The following is a 5,192-nucleotide window of genomic DNA, read 5'->3' as shown; positions in this document are numbered from 1 at the left end:
ATAAGATCTTTGTGCCACCGACTCCTGTTGAACGTTTTGACGTCTCAGTGGCCTTTTTCTATGTGGGGTATCGATATGATTGGGATGATAGAGCCTAAAGATTCCAACGATCATCGATTCATCTTAGTTTCCATTGATTACTTCACGAAATGGGTCGAGGCTGCTTCATACACCAATGTCACCCGACAGGTGGTTACTCGGTTTATCAAGAAAGAGATAATATGCCGCTATGGAATTCGTAGAAAGATCATCACTGACAACGCCAATAATCTTAACAACAACATGATGAAAGAGTTGTGCGAAGAGTTTAAGATCGATCACCACAATTCCTAACCGTACCGGCCCAAGATGAATGGCGTCGTAGAAACAGCTAATAAGAACATCAAAAGAATCGTCCAGAAAATGGTCAAGACATACAAGGACTGGCACGAGATATTACCATTTGCTCTACATGGTTACAGAACCTCGGTCCATACATCCACTGGGGCAACTCCATACTCATTGGTGTTTGGGATGGAGGATGTCATGCCAATCGAAGTTGATATCCCTTCACTCATGGTCATCATGGAGGCTGACCTCGAAGAAGTTGAATGGGTTCAATCACGATATGACCAGTTGAATCTGATTGAAGAAAAGCATTTGACGGCTGTTTATCATGGTCAATTGTACCAAAGCCGCCTCAAACGAGCTTTTGATAAGAAAGTTCTTCCTCGTGAGTACTGTGCAGGGGAACTCGTGCTCAAAAGGTATTCTGTTATTCACTCAAATCCTCGGGGAAAATAGACTCCCAACTACGAAGGACCTTCCGTCATCAAGAAGGCCTTCTCAGGTGGAGCTCTAATCCTCACAACAATGGATGGGGAAGATTTGCCATCGCCGGTGAATGCAGACATAGTCAAAAAATATTATGCCTAAAAGGAAATGATAATAGAAGCCCGCTAGATTAATCCTCACAAAATTAATCTAGAAAAAAATGGCTATCTCGATGGACCAAAAAAAATGAATTGTCCATGCAAAGGTTAGGGATCAAATGAAATATAAAGCTCGCTAAGTCGAAAACCCGAAAGGGCGACTTAAGCAAAAAGGAGCATCCCGATGGACGAAAAGAATAGAAAATGTCTAGGAAAAAGTTAGGCATAAAGGCATTGACTATGATCCTTGAGCCCATTACTCTACTAGCTAGATATCAAACGGTCAAAGATCAATCCAATCATCGTCAGTCAAAGCAAGGTGTCGGAATTCAAATTCTCCAGTGGACAATGACCAATGTTATAATCAATGGAAAAATACAAAAAAAAATTATTTCCCATTTCCATTTCATTTATTTTTTCAATTTTTATGACATCCTCCTTAAGGGTGCTCGCATATTTGTACACACCATATGTACAGTTCTATATCAATAAAATTCAGTTTTCTTTTATCAGTTGTTTTTCTTCTTCTACATTCGGTTTGCAAAAAAATAATTGATTTACCTTACTCACATAATGCTTTAAAACCTCGGAGAATAATAAAAGCTACGCTAAAGGAAAACTTTGTGCATTACTATAAAATCCTGATAAACTTAAAAAGATGACCGGTAGTTTGAAAGTTTTGCTTGAACACCAGTGACATCTAAATGACTGCCCTGGTGGGTCATGTATCCCGGTATTCTTCAGTAGATAGATGGATCCTTGACAACAATGTTAACACCTGGACTTCACAATATTAGCCTTTTGATAATTGATGACGAGTCATAGTTCCCTCCATATCAGAGAACCATACCCCGCGAATAACATCCGTCTCACCGAATAAACCTTCATGCATCATGAAAATAAAGCATACACCATGCAACATGCCTACCATGCTCTCCATCCACGATATCAAAAGACATGTATGACCATCCTCAACAGGCACATTTTTGGATACGTTGGTATTTAATCCTCTTCTACCTTGAATGCTTGAAAAGCTTCCGCAATTCATGCATTCAGGTTCAAGAAGATTAAATAGGGGCAGTTGTTGTACCCTAAAATTTGTCCTCCTCTCTTTTCATCATTTCATTCAACCACCTCACTTAAGGACCATCTACATACCCTCATGCTTCATACATACGCATAAATCATTCATGACTGATTCAAAGTTGTCGGCTTGCAAGGTCAGGGTTTTGAGTTGATGAAACCCTAGGGGTTTAATTTTCCGATTTGACAATTGAAGTTGTGAGTTCAACAAGGATCCATCATTGATCTTAACTGCATTTGGATGATTCTAACTCCAACTGAACTTTGAAGCTGATTTGACCGAAATTTGGAATGATCTTAGTTAAATTTAATTTAATTTAAATTTTGGATTCGATTTTAGTTCAATTTCATCAGAATTAGGGAAGCAGTTGAGTGTTGAACTCGATTTTAAATTTTGAAATTGATCTTAATTAATTTTAATTCCAATTGAATGTTGGAATTTTGGTTCAACTTAATTCCATTTGAATTTTGAAAATGATTGAACTTTGAAATTGAGTTTAAACTTTGGAATCGATATTGATTAATTTTAATTCCAATTTAATTTTGGAATTTATTTTAATCAGTCCCGATTGAATTTTTAAAATTGGTTTGATTTTGAAATTTGATATTAATTGATCTGAATTTCAATTAATTTTGAAATTTGTTTGATTTTTATCTCAATTAATTTTGAAGATTGGTTTTTTATTAAATTTTGGAAAGTTAATTTTATTCGAGATCATTTGAATGTTGTAATTTCAATTGGAATTGGATTTTGCTAGTGAAATCTTAAAACTTTGTTTAGAAGCCCATTAACCCATTAAATCCAATGTCATACCCATTTCCAAACCAACCAATTCAAATACCCATTTCCAATCCAACCAATTCAAATATCCATTTCCAAAACCATATCCATAATTACATAATCATACCCATGTCAGCATTCAAATAAAACAAAAGAGAAATTGAAACGCAGTGCAGCAAGACCATGCGCAAGTGAAACGCAGAAGCGGAAATGAATTGAAACGCATTGCAAAACGTAAATCCAAAAGCAGCATGACTCAAAACGGCAAAGTGTAAACAGCAGCAACAAGCATAAACGACAGAAACAACTTGAAACGCAAACAACTTGAAACGCAAATAACCTTCACGACTTCCTCCTAATTCACTTCCTTTTAGCTCCAATAGATTCTAACCAAAGTTAACAGAAATTTGGATAACGATGCCCGGATTCGTAACTACCTGCCCGAATCCTACTGCCCGAATCGGTTACATTCTCACCCTATAAATCCTGCTTCACCCTAAACCAACATGATTTTTGGAGAGATCGAAAAATATTGATTCCTTTCGCTCATCCAGAACAGAAGTTGAGAAGAGAAGTGAGATTGCAGAAACACACACAGTTTGTAACAAGCAGAAGAAGGAGATTGGAGAAGAATCGTTACCACAGAAGATAACAATGAGCATACCGGAAGATCGAGGGAGAAGAGGAACATAACAACACCTTCTGCGTGCCGCGTCGGAGCCGGATTCGGTAAGCTACTCTTCATCTCATTCCACCCGTGATTGCACCACGTTTCTGCATTTCCCTTCGATACAAATGAACTGAAGGTTTCGACTTCGGTTAGGGATGAGGAATAGGATTTCTACGGTTAAACCGTATGTAGATTCGATTATGCTCAGGCGCTTTCGAAATGAAGCCATTAAATCGAATCAAAACGCCGTGTTCAATTGCCAAGAACCGCACATCTGAGCAATCAATCCCTCCATCAGGAGAAAAAGCTTTCCGGATGAAACATGACTTCTGAGGGATCTCTGTCAAATCTACGGTAATTCTTGGCTCATTTTATTGTCGATCTTGTTCTTTTCTATTTTTCCAAGTGTTGAACTGAGAAGGATGCGCATCCGTCAAAAGAGATTAGAAGAACGTGTTTCCAGAAATATTAATGGAGTTTGCGGTCGTGTTGTCGTTCATCGCGGCCGAGGATGGATTTGGATTTGGTAAGCCTTTGTTCGAACAAGTGGAGTTCATCGAGAGTGTGAAAGAAGGTGAGACACAGTGATGGAAGAATGCGATTCCAGGAGAGGATTGTTTTCACGTTTGTTATAGCTCAAAGTAATGACACTTGGGTGTTTGGGGTAGGAGCCGGTTTGGGCCAAAGGCCCAAACGTGTTGTATGCGTTACACCCCCAGTCTGGGTTATTTTTCTCCTCCTTTAGTTTTTCGGGCCTTAGAGCTCCGGGCCCAGGAACCTTCTCCTTTTCATTTGCTGTAAATCTACACCTCCCTGGAGTGACATAGGCCTTGGTCAAACCAGAGGCCCATTCTGGATCCCTCACTGAATCTCAGTTCAGGGCCTACACCCCCTGTTCTGTCCACAATTGCGACTGGGCCTCTCTTGAGGCCCATGAGGACCAAACCACTTGATTCATGGACCTATTTCCTGCACCCCACTGATTAAGCCCATATTCAGTTTTTTACTTTGCTTTGGTAAGTGGTTTTTTTAATTATAAATAATTGGAATTAGGGATTTAGATTTTAATTAGGCTTTAGAATATTTGTTTAATTAGGGTTTAATTAGGTTAATTCGATTAGGTTTTAGAATATTAAAATCTATTTAGGACTATAATAGAATTGATTAGAAATAATAGATTGTGGAATATTATATTCTAATTAGGTTTTAGAATAATTAGGATTTAATTAGTTTAATTAGAATAGATTTTAGAATAATAGAAATATTAGAAAAATTATATTTTTAGAACATTAGAATTTAATTAGAATATTAGAAATAACTAGAATTAGACTAGAATTTTAGAAATATTAACCTTTAGTTTTAATTAGGTTGTAAAATGGATTAAGTTTAGTTAGATCCTTGAGAATTAGATTTAATCAATTTGGTTTAGGATTTTGATTTAGCGTTTTAATTGATTGTTGCTTTGTTAGAAATTTGATATCAATATTTTGTGATGGACTATTTTACCCTTTAGGGGTTATTTGGCCATTTTTACCATACAATTGCATGTTTCCTTAGAATTTTTAATATAGAATTTTAATCAAATTGTACCACATATTAATATGCTCCCTTAGGTTAGTTTAATCATTTCTAACCCTTAGACTATAATTAACCTTAGTTGTTTCAGACCCACAATTCAAATTGATCAAAAGCAATTTTGATCAATTAAATCCTTTGAACTTGTATAATCTCACGGTCTAAATTTAGT

Source organism: Lathyrus oleraceus, chromosome 7 (genome assembly GCF_024323335.1).
Source record: "Lathyrus oleraceus cultivar Zhongwan6 chromosome 7, CAAS_Psat_ZW6_1.0, whole genome shotgun sequence".
Taxonomy (NCBI): Eukaryota; Viridiplantae; Streptophyta; class Magnoliopsida; order Fabales; family Fabaceae; genus Lathyrus; species Lathyrus oleraceus.
Note: the sequence above shows the minus strand (reverse complement) of the source record.